The sequence below is a fragment of the Acinonyx jubatus genome, chromosome B1 (genome assembly GCF_027475565.1).
Source record: "Acinonyx jubatus isolate Ajub_Pintada_27869175 chromosome B1, VMU_Ajub_asm_v1.0, whole genome shotgun sequence".
In the NCBI taxonomy this organism is placed as follows: domain Eukaryota; kingdom Metazoa; phylum Chordata; class Mammalia; order Carnivora; family Felidae; genus Acinonyx; species Acinonyx jubatus.
In genome coordinates, this window is record NC_069382.1 from 141637445 (window position 1) to 141655201 (window position 17757).

The 17757-nt window shown below is 37.7% G+C and overlaps 1 long non-coding RNA gene across 2 annotated transcripts in view; it reads left to right on the plus strand.

Annotated features, from left to right (window-relative positions):
• The window catches only part of LOC113597444 (uncharacterized), an 83453-nt gene that overhangs the window by 22401 nt on the left and 43295 nt on the right, over positions 1 to 17757 (plus strand). For both annotated transcript variants that reach the window (XR_003418280.2, XR_008296273.1), the window contains exons 2-5: positions 7337 to 7512; positions 7625 to 9717; positions 11251 to 11351; positions 16536 to 16591. This is a non-coding gene — a long non-coding RNA (uncharacterized LOC113597444). The remainder of the gene's footprint in view (positions 1 to 7336; positions 7513 to 7624; positions 9718 to 11250; positions 11352 to 16535; positions 16592 to 17757) is intronic.

Below are 17757 nucleotides of genomic sequence, written 5' to 3' on the forward strand. Positions count from 1 at the left end.
CCAGTAAACTCCTGTTACTATCACTATTTTTCTGTGAATAATCACCCACCTTCAATCATCCACTTCTTTTTTGAATCCACATTTCACTGGTTCTGGCTTCTAACTGTTAATTTGGGTTGTCAACCCCCGTGAATTATGAGAGGGGCATCATATGCCCTTTTGAACAAATTATTTTATTTTACTTTATTTTTTTTAGGTTTATTTACCTATTTTGAGAGGCTCTGACAGTACAGAGCCTGATGTGGGGCTCAAACTCACAAACCGTGAGACCATGACCCGAGCCAAAACCAAGAGTGAGACGCTTAACCGACTGAGCCACCCACACGCCCCAACTTATGAACAAATTCTAATCAGTGCAGCTCATTGCTCGCTCTTTCTTTTTCTTCCTTCCTTCCTTCCTTCCTTCCTTCCTTCCTTCCTTCCTTCCTTCCTTCCTTCCTTCTGACACTGTGGAGTTTAAGAATCTTATCCTTAAGGGTTCACTTAGAGGACAGAGCCTAGAAAACTCTGTTTAGGCAGGAATTGTAGTTCTCCCATGAAGAGAACCTGACAGGAAGCCAGGGAATGAGTCAGGGGAGAGAGAAGAGGAAAATAAATTTTGTCTTTAGAATCATTAGAAGTAAGGTTTATGATATGGGAAGGTGTGTGTGTGTGTGTGTGTGCACACGCACACAGACACACACACACACACACACACACACACACACACACACACTTGTGTGTGTGTTTGAAATGAATTATCCCCCTGGACTTAAGAAGGTATAAGATCACAAAAAATAAAGACAGGAGACCCCTTCCTCTACTCACGTAGGGCAGGTAGCTGTGAGAAGGCCACAGGAAGAACAGGGAAACTTTCTGGAACTCCACCTGGGCTGCTTTGGGAAAACAAACACCGTGTATCTTTTTTTTTTTTTTCCTTGTATGTTTCTTTTCCTTGTTTCATGGTAAGAGGCAGTGTGCTTTTGTTATTTCTACTCCCCTAATTTGGTAGGTCTTCCTCAAAAGAGCTGAAGATGTACCAAACCTGAGATTTGGCTTTGAAAAGTTATTACCCATTTTCTTCTATGTTATACTTGAATTGAGATAATCAGCTTGTGTCTCCTTCTACCCAAAATGAATCACGAGGGTTTCTTTCTGACTTTAGACCAATGGACAGAAAATTAAACTTCCTAATTCACCCCAAGTACAAAGCAATTAAGAGCTAAAAAGGGATTAGAGTTTTGAAAATCACAGGAGCCCAATCTGACTCTTGCTCTTAGCTAAAAACATTTGAAAAAGCCCTTTCATCCTGAAAGCAGTTTTAGGAACGTTTTTCTTCAGGTTAATTGGATGTCTTACTGTCTCTTTTCTTCTAGGGATTCTCCTTAGAGCATGGTTTACAGTATTTGCAAAGGGTTTTTGTCACCAATTTTGGTATTTCTAAAGGTACTATGGTGTAGACTTCTGTCACCTCCCTGTTTTCTCTTGTTATACTGAGACATTAAGGGAGGAAGTGATTGCACTGAAGGGAAGAGACTAGATTTGCTGTTCTGAGACCTCTGTGTAATCTGTACCTAGACCTGAAATCAGCCATTGGGCTGATTTCTAAAGGAATGAGAGTATGAAATGGTAACAGTTCAAAAAATTGGGTTTCTGGTTTCCAGTCCAGCATCCACCATGCAAGGATCTTAGAAATGGTTACTCCAGTCTTTATAACAACAAAAAAATGTGGAACTAAAAATTAACAACCCTTCTTGGATCCCCACAGAGAATTTTGGTCACAGGGAAGACTTCTGCCCCCAAATTGGAGAGGCATACAGATGCATATAGAGAATCACAACTAACCAGAGAAGTACCCACAAATAGAAACCTCTACATGAACCAATACTAGGGTAGAAAATTGAAAGTATAATTAGTGAATTCCTGGAGGCTCAGTATGGACAAATTTGAGAGTTAAAACTCCAGATCTAGGCTTAGGGGATCCCCATACTTTTGTGAGTTTTACCTCTAGGAGCTCAAACACATTCTCAAGTCAAGATAGGAGAAATTCCTTATACTTCAGTAGGAGGAATAACCATTTTGAAATATGCTTAGAGCATTCTGTTCTTAACAAGGCCTGCATCAAGAGAAACTATTTCACCAGATTAGGGAAGGGAAATAGCAAATTCCAGCCCTTTTGTAACCTTGCTGTCTCACCATGGGGAGAAAAAAAAAACAAAACTGAGAAATATTTGTGAAGGTCCCAGCCTAAGGGGACAGGCTCACTAAGAAGAAGTCTAAGACCTAATCATAGGATTATATAATACTTTCTCTTCTCCACCCCCCCCCCACCATACTTTACTATACTTCAATAAGACAGAATAATAATGTATAATAATGGAATTTCAATGGAATGACCTGCACATCTCAGATATTATTTAAGAAGAAATCTCTAAGGAAATCTAAAGACAACAGGGGCTTACAGAAACAAAGATACCAGAGGAAATTTTAGCCTCTGAAACTTACAGCTTCAGAAAACATTAATTCTTAGCCAGATAAACAAAACATCACATGGAAGGCCTATTTACTACGATTCCTTTTACTTAGTACATAATGTCTAGTTTGCAGCAAAAGGTTACAAGGCATACTAACAGACGAAAAGCCAAAACAACACAGAGTTTGAAGAGACAGAGTAAGCATCAGGATCAGTCTCAGGTATGGCAGAAATTTTAGAATGATCAGATCTAGAATTGAAGACAACTATGATTAATATGCTAAGGACTCTAAGTGGACAACATGCAAGAACAGATGGGTAATAATAATGTCTAGGACTTTTAGTGGTATTAGAGGAAGGGATAGGGAAAAGTATGTGTGTTCCATCTTTGAAGTGGAAAACTTAACTGTAACTTAAAAAAAAGTATTTGAGGGGCGCCTGGGTGGCTCAGTCGGTTAAGCGTCCGACTTCAGCTCGGGTCACGATCTTGCGGTCCGTGAGTTCAAGCCCCGCGTCGGGCTCTGGGCTGATGGCTCAGAGCCTGGAGCCTGCTTCAGATTCTGTGTCTCCCTCTCTCTCTGCCCCTCCCCCGTTCATGCTCTGTCTCTCTCTGTCTCAAAAATAAACGTTAAAAAAAAATATTTGATTTCTCTTCATTGTCAATTTCCTCTGAATTTCTGTGTCTTTATTTCTATTTCTTTCTTGAGTTTTAAAGACTTTCCTCAGAGATATGATCCCTGGCTGCCTATTCTTTTTAAGATCGAGTACTATAAAACTTGAAGTTATGTCAGGGAGAGGGGTGGGACCAGCCACTCACTGCAAGGTTATTGGGCAAGGATATAGCCATTCTTGGAGAGATGATGTACATGTATTGAATGCCCACATATATAAGGTGTTTTCTATTAGGATTATCCTTTTTTTTTCCCCCAGATAATCATCCTCAAATATACTACTTGGGGCTAAACCTGGCAATGTAGTAACCTGACGAAGGAAGAGAACTGAATATTCTGTATTCAGACTTCACTTAATCTGTCTGTTTTTTAGTATAGCTACTCACCCTGTTCTGGGTTTTGCTATAGTTCCCATGTCTAGTGCAGGGTGAAGGTAGGGGACTCTTCTGGTCACTGATCATCAGACCACGTAGGTCACAGGGGGGACATCCATTGTTCCTGTCTACACAGTGTTGGGAGACAATTCCCTACTAATCATGGTTTTTGAATTCTACTGTCTTGTGAGCAGAAGAATTAACAGCTTTTTTAATGGATGATCTTTTCAAGGATGTTTATATAGCAAGCGGCTTTGGAAGACAGAGATGGGATCTCTTCCCAAAGCAGAGAGATTTGTTTGCTGCACACTATAATAAAGGAAATGTCATCTTCCAGGACAAAGGTTGGGTAGGTTTTCTTGAAGTCTCTTTAACATATGGGGGCTTCCTAAAATTGAGAATCCTCAGCTGTGATGCAACCCCCCTGCATGTGCAGCATTCGCTCATGCTGTTTTGTGTAGTCCCTGTAGGACTTGAGGGACAAGGTAAAAACAACGTGAACATGAAGATCATGCTGCCTGCTGTGCTGGGAGTAGTAACATCATTTGTTTCTGACCCAGGAGACTCTTGTTTTCTGCTAGCACGAGTGGAACTGTGAACATTTAACTTGTAAGTTTTTACAAGTAGATTAAAATCTCAGGTGCTCAATTCTGTGATTTTCCAGTGTGACAATACCGTGTTTGCGACTCAGGAATCTTTATGAGCTTGCCTCTGAGTTTGTCTTCTTCTATGCCTCATATAGTTGTTCTAAATTCTGGTCTTACTACTAGAAGTAAGATGCTGCTACTCTGATGGTTTGGATGCTGCTACTCCGGGACCCACAGTCTATTTTCCTTCTTTAGCTTGGGAATATCTCTTGTAAATATGGAGAGAAATCCTCCTCCTTTCATGGTTCTTCAAGTTTCCCCTTCTGCTTCCATAAATTCCCATATCGTAAAGATTTAGGTTTTGCAAAACAAAAGCCAGAATGTCTTCCAGTACTTTTCAGCTTCCAACCCTACCACTCACCTCTTCTGAGACAAAGAGCAACCTCTCTGATGTCTGACAAGTATAAAACAAGAAGGGAAAATACAGGGAGAAAAAGACTCATATGAATTACTATCTGAAGATGTTATTCAGTCACATTTATTCTGTGTTTGACAAGTGTCTCCTGCTCTCACTGAACAGTCTTTATCACATGGCCAGAATCCAAGGAACCCACCCACCCTCCTGCCAACTTTTACATAGGGGTTTAGTAATTCTATAATAATTTTTTAAAAAGTCTGTATAAGGAAAGAAACAAGAACAGTGATGAGCACTTTGCCACCCTTCCAGATTTCCACAGCCACTTCTTTCCTGCTTTATTCCCATTAATGTTTGTTCTAAGGGATATAAATTCTCTAGAGGCCCACACAGGGCCCAAGCTTGGTAGATCCTGGAACAGTTAGAGCCATCAGGTCTCTTCCAAGAATAGAGTCCTCTGAGAATAAGACAAAGCTAGGAGCAGGAAGCAGGTGAAGGGCACTGGTTTTCTTTCTTTCTTTCTTTCTTTCTTTCTTTCTTTTTTTTTTCTTTTTTTTTTTGGAAAACAAAAAATGGAATGAGGAGTGGATGATACAGTGATGTTTAGGTTTATTTGGCAGACTGAGGAGAGGAACTATGGTTACATGATCCACTGAATTTGAGCAGTGTGGAACTAGGAAGGTTAAAGAGAGAAGAATTACCCATCCTTCATCTGCCCCTTGGGGAAGGGACCTTTGACCCCAATCCAGGAAGAAAATGGCAGTAGGGAGGTCATGCCTATAAGTCAGATAGAGCTGGAAAAACAAGTGTGTAAATGAGAGTTGGGAGGAGGATGTTAAAGGGCTTATAATTATGTTACTTTTATGTCTCCCAACTGGTCCTGTGACTTCCTTTAAGAAATTACCCTGTTTGACATTAGGCTTTAAAAATAAGCTAATGTTTTACCTATTATACTTCAAATGGAGACATTCAGTAAATTCACTAAATTTAGACATGTAGTGAAGAATTTTTTGGTCTATGTTTTGAGAAAAGTTATTATTTCAGTATTTTGACAGTTAAACATTAATTCATCCTGAGCTGTTTTACCTGAGTCTCGATTTCTAGATTATCCTGTGGCTGTTGGAAGATCATTTTCCCTTGGGGACACTGCATATGGAACGATCAGATTTCACTACCTTTACATATATCAGCCTCTGACCTCCAACCTGTGGGCAGAAAATTGGTTTCCTTAATTGAGCTTGCCTGCAGAGAGAGGAAAGGGCTAATACTGGTATATGATTAAGAAGGTGAAAGGAAAATTCTTCATGAGTCTAATCTAAATGCCTCCTTTTGACTAAAACATTTGATTATTTCTCATATTTTTGATAGATTATGGGAATATTTTCCAAGTTTGGTTGATGTCTAGTTAGTCTTTTCTCAGTGTGGGTTATTGAAAGGAAAGGTGGAATTAAAAATCATAATTTGATTTTGGTTCTTGTCATTAATGTAACTCTTCCTAGTGGTCCCAGGCTTCTTGCTTCCTATCCTTCCTCTCTGGGTGTTGAGTCTCCTGCTTTGTCCAGGCCCATGGTTCCTACCTCTGTTGTAGCATAATTCTTATGCATTTTTATGGCAACAAAATATATCCCTTCACACTGTCCTAACTAGTCCTGCTCCTCACTAGGAATACAGAAGGAAAGAATGGAAGCAGGTAATTAGGGAAGAAAAATCCTGTTTTGCCTCTCTAGAATATCTGGATTTTATATTTCCTCCTGAGTCCTATCCAGACAACCTAATGGAGAACCAAGTGCTGGCAGGCAGGAGAGGCTGTGGCAGGGGCAGAAACAAGAGAAAAGAGATTTCATTCTTAGGGGCTGTATTAGTCCACTAGGGCTATCATAGCAAAATGCTATAGACTGGGAGGCTTAATGGAAATTTATTTTTTCACAGTTCTGGAGGTTGGAAGTCCAAGATCAAAGTGTCAGCAGGGTTGATTTCATTCTGAGGCCTCTCTCCTTGGCTTGTAGATGGCTGTCTTCTTCCTTTGTCTTCATATGGTCCTTTCTCAGTGTGCCCATGTTTTCTCTTTCTGTGTCCTAATCTTTCTTCTTATAAGGACATCAGTTATATTAGATTAGGACTCTCCATGTGACCTCAATTTTATCTTGATTAACCTATTTAAAGGCTTTTTCTCTAAATATAGTCATATTTCAAGGTACTGGGAGTTAAGACTTCAATATGTAATTTCGGAGGAATACAATTCAGTGTATAAAGGGGGCTGAGGATGGGGGTTGGGGAAGGATACAGAGCTGGGAAAGTCATGTCACTTCCTTTGGTGGTTGGTTGAAGGATAGAAATTCACCTGTCTGGGGCCTGGGATGTTTTATAACCTTAAGTTTTATAGTCTCAGCCCTTCTACCAGTACAATTTAAGAGCTTGGGGTTACACATGTACTACATATACCTTAAAAATACTTGTGAAAGAAAGGTGAGGAGGAGTAAATATATAGCCATCAGAATGGTACCTCCTTAGAAGGAAAAGGACTGAGCTGATAGATCAGGTAGGATGATTTGGGGTGAATTTTTTTCTTAAGTTGCTAAAAAGATATATATCTTTTTCTCTACTGTCCTTTAAAATAGAGATTACTGAAAAGCACAGTGACTTATATCTTGGAGGTGAGAATTGATATTTCAATAGTTTTAAAGCAGTGGTTCTTTCTACCTCTAGAGATTCTCATTTAATTTCTCTGGGAATCTGTGCTACTGGTATTTTAAAAAATCTCCCCTGCTATGCTAATGTGTAACTAGAGTGGAGGACCAATAAAAAATAGCCTCTTTGATTCTCTACTTTCATCTCAGACAGCAGCACAAAAACTTCTAGAATCTGGAACGGGAGAAAATCCGTCCACTAGAACTTCAACGAAGAGGAGACCCATGCATACCCCCAGAGAGAGTCTGTGTTTTCTTTTTTCTTTTTCTGTGATATACCCAAGACCCACCTTGGACTCAAGGGACACAAATTTGGTCTTCTTCAGGTTGGTTGAGCAAAAAGTGAAGGTAGGAATAATTGGGATTTATAAACATAAAACATGGGTTTTTTTTTTGTTGTTCTTATTACAAATGTAAAATGTCCCCTTTCCCACTTAGGACAGGTTTACAGACATGTTTCTGAGGGCATTTTGCTCATCCCTTGGAAGTGGACATTCCCTCCTATTCCATGTTTCCAGTTGTCTGAAGGAGGGATGAGTGTCAGCACCCCACATCTGTGGCGAAGGAAGATGAGAAGAAGCTCTTGCTCTCCAAATAGCATCCCTGTTTCTAGGTGGGATGCATATTATATACTTTCCTCCCAAGGTCTGTACAGAAGCTGGAGATGTCCTGGGCCACCTGGATGCATGGAGACATTGGAGAAAACAGAACCATGAGGTCAGTGGAGTTTGTGACCAGAGAAGAAAGGGAGATGAGAGAATTTTGTTTGTGAAAGAACAGACTTGATTTTGCCAGAGGACTGCATGACTTCTCCTCTGATAGCAGCACATGAACCTTTGGTTTTAAGAGCTAGCAGGGTTTGGGTGCCTTCCGTGGGGAAGTTAGCCAGGACTACCAGCCCTAAATCTAAGACAAAGGACATGTTGCAATCAGATATCAATTCTGAAGGAATATAACATTTTTTGTTCTTATAATAAGAATTCAGATATTCATTGATAGTTGCGATGAGTGGGATGGGACAAAAGACACCTGATGTTTTCCTTCATCTCTTCTCTAGGATAGGAACTTTCTTAAATGCAGAGAGCCAAATAAGCTGTTGTTTGGATTGTTTTCTTTTGCTTTTAAAAGTTATTTTACTTTTGCACCCATTTTCTATCTTCTCTAATGTTTTTCAAGACTGATATGTCCTTTAACATGTGTTTATTTTGAAAAGGTGGTTGTTTATAATTCTGGAAATAAATTTGAACTTTGGAATTAAAATATCTGGTGTGTTATCCTGACATATCCCTGATGACCTCCACTTGAGGCTCTGCAGAGCTCATCACAGCACAGTGTGGAGCAGGAGAAACCCCTGCATTCAGCAAAGGAGGGAGTTTTCCACAGGGGGCCCCTGTCCATGATGTTTCCCCCTCTGGAGGTACAGAGAATTAGAGAATTAGGATCCTCAAGAGAGTTTGAGTGTGAAATGGTGATTGCATGTATGCAACTTCAAACTCTGTAAGAATCCAGCTCCCATTCAAAATGTGGGATGTTTCCCAGGTAAATTTGTTGCTTGTTTTGGGTTTTAAGTTATCCCCTATTCCTGGTATCTCTGCCTGAAGTGTTCTTAGGGCTCAGGTTACCCAGTAGGGCTTGGATGGTAGTATTTCCCCCTTTCAGGGATTGGCCCAGAGATTTTTTCCTCCAAGTTCATGGGTAGGGAAAATGCAATGAAACTGTGCTGATGCTGCCTGTCCCCTTAATCTACAAAAGTAATTAATCTATTTTTTATGTGGTCATTTTGACAAATTTGTCATAACCTATGGGGCATTTTAATTTAACCTAAAGCCAAACCATTAAGTTTTTAGACATTTTTCACCCCACCACTCTAACCTATCCAAACCCTAGGACTTTGTCCTTTACTTCATACTATTCTATCACTTCCATGGGTTATTATGAAGAAACGTCTGTATATAGTACTGGTTAATTGAAAAAAAGGACTGTTTTGGGGCACCTGCGTGGCTCAGTTGGTTAAGCATCCAACTCTTGATTTCGGCTCAGGTCATGATCTCAGGATTGTGAGATCAAGCACTGCATTGGGCTCCGTGCTGAGCTTGGAGCCTGTTTGAGATTCTCTCTCTCCTTCTCTCTCTGCCCACTGTCTCACTCTCTCAAACAAAACAAAACAAAACAAAACAAAACAAAACAAAGAAACAAAACAAAACAAAACAAAAACCCCAAAACTGTTTTATCATTTTGGCTTGGTTAGTTGGGTAGTGCCCAGATGTCTGCATTAAATGTCTTGTTTCCATCCTTGCTACAAACTTAAGTCCCCAGGGTTTGTGCAGGGATGCCACCCTGCCTTCCCTAAGGACTGTCACCAGAGTTGGAGTCTGTCTGAGATGGTTGGCAACAACTGGATCAACTGAGCTGTTCCCAGAGCTCTGAGAGCAGAGAAATGTCAGGAGCAAGAAGTAGATGATAGAAATCTGGATTTTGGAGAGACCCAAGTATGGCATTCATCAGTGATGATGTGGGAGAGTGGAGTGATGGTAAGAGGAGTTTGGACCATTCTTTTCTCCCTCCTCATCATTCCTATGGATTTTGGTTGGTGGAAATGATTCATAATACAGGAAAGAAAGCATCTCTTCTTTCCTCCTTGGAGAATCACTTCTGACCTTGGATAGGAAAGGGACCACAGGAAATAGATTATTCATAGATTGCATTTATATTCTGGATCTGGGTTTGAAAGATATGCCCAGATTGTAAACCTTCCCTTGCTGTTTCTGGGAAGAATCAGGGAAAAAATGGTGGAAGGGGATCTCCCTTTGCTCCAACTGGTAGAAGCTGCTAGAAAGATAGAAGCTAGGACACTGAGTATGACATTTTGATCTCAAAAATTTAGGGCTTGGTTGTTTTTAAATCTTGTTTTGTTTTTCAAATTAGGACAATAAATGAATAAAGACAGATAAGCAAAAGTGCTTTGGTTTTCACTGGGAAGAAATTTGTTATTTCAAATGTTAATAATGAAAAGTCTAAGTTAACTCTCCTTATATATTTGTCCTGATTCTCCTGTTTCCAGAGTTTCAGAATAAAGAGTTTAGCCTTGAACCCTTCACCACTCGCTATGGAAGAGAATCCTCCCTTAGGGACATCATTCCTGAGGGAAGGAAAATGAGTGACAGACAAAAGCTTCTGAACCCAGATATAAATCCCATCTGTGACATATCCAAGCCTAACCCCTGACCCTTGGACAGAAAAATGGGCTTTTATTAGAGCCCACACACAGAATAATGAAAAGACTAATGTAAATTCAAGATTAGTGAAAGAAAGTAAAAATTTAGCAGGAGCCAACCCAAGTTTTTCCCATTGCCCAAGACTTTTGAAATGAACTTTTCCTTATCTTGAAGAGTAGAAGGAGTGTAATACCTTGCCTTTATAAATCACAGGTAGGAGCTCTCAGATTATAAAACAGTAATTTGTAATCAGTACTTAACCTCAATATATTTGTCTGCAATGTTTCTATCTTTTACCCTTCTCCTTCCTATCGATCACAAAAATGAGAGCAGCAAGACTCCCCCATCCTTTTAGGTATTCCAACTTGGGTGTGGTTTAATCTTAGACCAGTGGTATATACACAAAGGAACATCAAGGTCAAGAATCCAGTGTTCTCTAGTCCTTTGTTCTGAATTTTCATAGTGAGGCATGTCTTTTCTTTAAAACAATATTTATGGCTTATAAAGTTAAAGAGTGAAAACATGCTCAACAACAACAACAAGACCATATGAAAGACAGAAGGGCTTGAGGAAAAACTCTGTCCAGAGAAATCTGCCTGAGAGCTCATCCTGAATCTAGGACTGTGTTACAACCCCAGGTTCCTATAGCAGGTATAGAGAGTATGTGGAGGCAGAAGCAGCAGTGGGAAGGACACATTTTGTTCTTGACTCTGGGATGTATAGGAGTGACCCTAGAGTTTTTCTTATGCTTGAGTAGAGAACATAAAATTTAATTTTCATGGTGTAGGAGGAGTTGTGGCTTACAGAAGAAAATGGAATATATTCTGTTTCCCACTTCTATCTTGGTAGAGTAGCGAGAATTTCAGCCTGAGTAAAAGGTCAGCAGCACACCAGGTTTCTGAAGGTGAAATCATGTGGAACATTGGGCTGGACTCCATTTTGGACAACCAGTAAGTATTATAAATCCCTTGAGGATTTAGACTTATTATTTATATGAATATATATACATAATATGAATAATATATAATATAAAAGATATATTTTAACCTAAAAGTACAACATATGCATTTCTTTCTTTCTATTATCTTTCTATAAAGTGAAAGGCTTTTTTTGTGTACATGTGGAAAAAATAAATAGGTATACATACATATTTAGTAATTTGTCCATCCACATAAATAGGAGAAATGTTTTACCAATGAGATATTTAGTAATGTCCAAGTTAACTCCTCATGTACTTTTCCTTGCAATTTTCCTTTGGTTTCTGGGATACATCATGGTTACACAAAAATCCTTTCACTATAGTTCCTGCTTCCCATCCTCAGAATGATTCCCTGAAGGCTTTCTCCATAATGGACCAAGTCTGACCTCTGACCCATGAATAGAAAATTGTACTCCTTGATGTGATCTCTGCATACATAATTCATTGAGCAACTCTAAACCTTAAACATTCTCTATGTAGGAGCCCCACTTACATCCTTTCTTACGTCTAGTATATTTTAAAGTCTTTTGTTCATTGTACTTTGTTTTCTATTATATTGTCTATTTTACTTTGTTTTCTTTTGCAATCACTCTGTTCTAAATGATTTGACTCTAATAGTCTCAAGACTTAAGTTTTATAATCCTCAGCATCTGATGAGTTTGTCTTTATTTTCCCAGTTCCCTGGGGTACGCATGATGAATTTTAGGGATGGAGAAGAAGAAAAAAAAGAAAGAGTTGATGTCTATGTTAGTTCTTTTTTTCTTCAGTCTCAAAGTCCAGAATCTATAAAAAGAGCCCAAGAAGCAAGTTCTGTGCACTTGTAAGAATAATACTAGGATTAAAAAGCGGGCGAAAGAAATTTGTATGAAGAAAGGGGTGAGTGAGAGGAGGAAACATTAAAGAGAGTTTCAAGGCAGGGAGGGAGCAATATATTCCATTTTGGGGAGTAAGAGAGGAGATGGGAATCCTCTGCAACATACTTTGCTTTTGGAGTGAGGATAAATGACACCACTCAGGTGGGAATGGTCCTTAGGAAGCCCAGTGACTGAGAATAATCCTTGAGTATACCATTTGGACAGGTTGATGTGAAGGAGACCCAACTATAGCTGTGTGGGTGGAGCCAATGGGTATGAGACTGTTGGGTGATGAACTTGTAGACTTCCCAAAGTCATCTATCAGCTGAAATAGCTGTTACGAAAAGCCTTTCTGAGAACACTTCTGCAGCAATGAACACCTGTAGGGCTCTGGTCTTGACTTCTAAATATCATTCTCCACTGAAAGAATCCAGAGCTCCTTGGAGAAGTGGCTGACTCCAGGTATAGGGCAGGAAAAGTACACCATGAACTTGGAGCATTTTTTGTGCCAAAAAGCAAGAAAGTGCTCAAAGAAGTGGTGAGGTTGTGTAAAGGACACAGAGGCCAATTTGAAGGATTTCCATGGAACAATCTGAACATCATAATGACCTTTGATAGTAATGGACTATAGCCCAAAGAATAAAATAACAGTCTTTGAATCCATACTGATAGAAGTAAATGAGTAAGTCAATAAACGGGCAAGAAGAGAATGCTCTTCTTTACAGTAGAATTAATAAAGACAGAAAGATGGGTAGAGCTAGAAAAGCACCTTCTGGCAATCACTGTAGTAATAATTGTTTCAGGCAAAAGTCACCAATGAGTCCTAAAACCAGAGGGTGAAAGTATGATGAAAGACAATATACTTAACATAGTTTCAAAGTATCTCCCAACAATATACTTATTGGCCAGGATTCAGAGAAAAAAATAGTATCTTTTGAGCAAAGAAAAATGTTTCAAAGAAAAAAAATAGTATCTTTTACAGTGGAGAAACCTGCCAGAAATCATCTTTACCCTGTGATAAAATTAACATCATCAGTAATGGGACACTTAGACGTTATGTGCCTCCTGAGAAGGGCATAATAGCATTTGTATGATATTCTGACAAGAGTGCATTCCTGAATCTAATCATGATGGAATATCAGACAAACCCAAATTAAGGAACAGTCTGCAAATTAACTAGTTTGCACTCTTCAAACTACCAAGGTTATGAAAGGCAAAAAAGCATAAAGAAATATTTCATACTAAAGAAGACTAAACTAAAGAAGACACCTGAAACTAATGGTGTAACATTGTGTGTCAGCCACACTCCAATTAAAAAAAAAAAAGAAGACCAAGGAGACAAAACAACTAGCTGTAATCTGTAATCTGTGACCCTTGGTTTGCTCTTGAAACATTTAAAGTACAGTAGTGGACACTTGGCAAACTTTGCAGATGATCTGTTTATAAATTAGATAATGATAGTGGTATTAGTAATGGTATTGCATCAATATTAATTTCCTGATTTTGGTAACTGCAGTGTGATAATGTGTAAGAATATTGTTATTTTAGGAAATACAATAGAAGCATTTAAAGGTGAAGGGACGTTCTGTCTAAAACTTACCTTCGAGTGTTTCAGAAAAAAGAGTATATATCAACGGATTTAAAAGAATGATAAAGCAAATGTGATAAAATGATAATATTTGAGGAATCCTGGTATTGCACATTGCACATGAGAATTCTTTGTATTTTTACAACTTTCCTGAAAGTCTGAAATTATTCAAAATTAAGTTACCCTCTAAAAGCTATGTGGAGAGGCAGTTTTATGAAATAGTCCACTCTGGAGCCATAGTTCATGCAGCTTTCATGAGGTTAGGCAGGGGATTCTGTGGGCAGGAGGCAAGGTGAGGCTTTCAAGACAGGCTGCCCTGCCTACTGGGGAAAATTACATTGCTTTTACAATAAAAACCCAAATGATTAAAAAAATAGGATAATATTTACTCCGCAAGTTTAAAGACAACAAAAATATCAGTTTTAACAATGCGAATTGTTGATGAAAATAATTTAAAAAATGTAAAAGCAGTTTGCAAGCATGTATTGGTTATCAGTGAGCTGTAACTAATAATGATGTCCAGATTTACTCATCTCCTTACCATTAATATGATGTCTGGGGTCTGTCAAGTCAGACAGAAACGAGAAATATGCAGAATTCAATCAGATGTTATTTAAATATCTGTAGATTTGTGGTGGGAGCCCATGGCAAAATATGAAAAGTGTTCAGAATGGAACTTGGCAGTAAATGGATTAGTTAAATCTAATTAAGTGCTGAAACAATCTTGGTGGGGATTTGGAGACTCAAATCAGATTGAAGAAATAAAAAATGTGTAACTTAAATTCATGGGGCCATGAAAATGACCTGTTTGGAGGGCATGGACTTGGATTCCCTCTTGGCAGATGGTTCTATAAAAGGGTTACACTTGTCCATTTGTGGCCTGTGGAAAGTCAATCCTAGCCAAAGCCTTGGCCAATGAGCAACCTTACTATGCCAAGACAGTCACCGCAGTTCACTTGAGATAACAAATTCCAACTTGCTTCTGTTAGTATATAAAATTCATTTCACCCAAGGGAAACATAGATTAGTCTTAGAGATAATGATTTAAGTCAGACCCATAATATTAATAATTTTTTGTTAATTTACCTAGAATAGGTACACATGTGGATTTAAAGAGAATTGAATATATTATAAACACATTGGCTTTGCGATTCCAATTTAAAATATGTAATTCAGTAGCTGATTTAGACATATGATTTTTAAGTTGAAATGCATAAAATATTTTACTAAGCTTATAAATAGTATTCACTATTTACAAGAGCTTAGAATTCATCATGTTTTAAATGTCATATATTGAATTTAGTTGAATTTTTAAGTGCCTGGAAGCGTTTTCCTTATTGTGGCATTCAAAAGATGGTTTTAAATAGACAATTATACTAAATATGTAAATATAGGAAAAAAAATGTTTAGGAGACCTTAAGTTTATAAAAGAAACCAAACAAATTGAGTTGATCAAAGATTAATCAAACATTTGATTTGACTTCTTGAGAGTAATTCTTAAAATTATCTTATTTTATTTTTTTCCAGTTTTACTGAGATTAATTGAAATATAACATTATATTAGTTTAAGATATACAATATAATGATATATATCAAATAATTATATTGTATATCTTAAACTAATGTAATATACAAATATATATAAAATATATATATATAAAATATATATATTATATATATATTTTTATATATATATATATATATATATATATATATATATATATATAACGAGTACCGCAATCTATTTACTTAATGTCATCATCTTTCATAGTCAAATTTTTGTGTGTGTGATGAGAGCTTGAAGGTCTACTCTCTTGGCAACTTTCAAATCTACAATATTGTTGACTATAGTTACCATGTTGTACATTCCATCCCCAGAATTTATTTACCTTGTAACGGAAGTTTGTACTTTTTGACCACCTTCACCCATTCACACACACTCCAGCCCTATTGGCAACCACCAATCTATTCTCTGTTTCTATGAGTTCAGGTGTTTTAGATTCCACACATACATGAGATCATACAGTATTTGTCTTTCTCTGTTTAACTTACTCAATAGCATAATACTGTCAAGGTTGCCCATTTATAAATAAACTGAATTTTAATTAGGAAAAAAACCCCACCCTGAATTGAAGTAGCAACTCAAAAGAAAACACCCCAAAACCCATTCATTGATACCTACAATAAATCTCATATAGATAGATTTATGGAGGTTTATCTTTGAAAGGAAAAGTGAAATTATAAGTAAAACATTAACAATAGTGAACTGAAATACCTACAAGGATATTTAAAGATGTATAACATAGGGGTGCATGGATGGCTCAGTCGGTTAGGCATCAGACTTCAGCTCAGCTCATGATCTCATGGTTCGTGTGTTCAAGCCCTGCATCAGGCTCTGTGCTGACAGCTTGGAGCCTGGAGCCTGGAGCCTGCTTCATATTCTGTGTCTCCCTCTCTCTCTACCCCAACTCCGCTCACACTCTGTCTCTCAAAAATAAATAAACATTAAAAAAATTAAAAGATGTATAGCATATATCAAATGTGCAAATGAAATTTTTTATTGGTGAAACAAGATATATAACGCGTGGAAAATGTACATGAATACTTTGCTTCACCAAACGTAGGTTTTATCCCTAAGTAATCATATCATTGAAAATAAGAAAGGAATGAATAAGATTATAACACAGACATAATGCACATCATTATCATTCAGAAATGTTGAATTCTGGCATAGATGAAGTACATGGAAATCAAGAAAATGGATGCCAGGTAAGTCCAAAATCCTCCATCAAATTAATATAGAACATCTGGGGGGAAAATTGTTTTTTGGCAATTGAAGTTACTACTTTTACATGAAATAACAAAATACAGACTTAAGGTGAAATTTATATACTATTGAGCATGCACTTTAAAAGGGAAAACAGAAAGGATTAGAATCAAGGAAATGTAACAACTATTACCTAAGGCTAAATCTAAAATCAGTACATAAGTAAATTCCTTTAAAAAGAATACAAAATAGATGCCTGTTTTAGTTAGGAGGAAGATTAAGCTGTATGTAAAAAAGACCCCAAATTACAGTGGGTATTTCTGAAGAAATAATATAGAAGTAGTAGATGATTAATTTTATTTGATTAGAACCTTCTGAATGAAACTGAGAGGGAATAAGAATGTGTCGGCATAGAAGGGTCATTGCTTGGAGATTGAAGAAGGAGGGTTGTTTGGAATAGTAAAAACAGCAAATATTAGGAATTGTTTAGAGGCTAACTTGAACTTGTTTAATTCTCACAATGACTATGAATTAGGTACCATTATGATTTTCATTTTGTAGATGGGGTAAACAGGGCACCAAATTATTAATTAATTTGCTCAAGGTCACTCACAGCTAAAACTGAGATTTGAGCCTAAGCGTTTCGTTTCCAGTATCAGTGCATGTAACTGCCACACTGTGCTATCTCAGTAGCCTTTTCTTAAGAAGGGAAGTTTTCTCATGTTAATCCCAGGCCAGTCTGTGCAGTAATTCAATGTTAGGAAACATGGCTGTTGCATGTAAAGCATGCACTAGGGTAAGAACTTGATTAATGAGTTAACTAGGGGAGTGCAAGAGTGAAGGAGTTTAAGAAGAAACAGTTAAACATTCAAGGCTGTAAACTGTCTGTCCTGTAGCAAGGAGCATCAAACCCTGGTTCAGAGAGCCTAAGCAGCATGGCCAGATACTTCCATTGCTTTTCTAGTTCATTAACTCAAACAGTGCACTTAGAAAATTTTAGTGTTGTGTCTCAGTCTTCCCATCTGTAAAGTGGAGATAAATACCTATGTTTCCCCACAGGCATATATTTTAGTAGGAATAAAAGCTTGAAAGCCTTGGGAGATTATAATGATAGTATTTAGAGCAATTACCCTGGGAACAATAGTTCCTTATTACTGGAAGGTTTTGC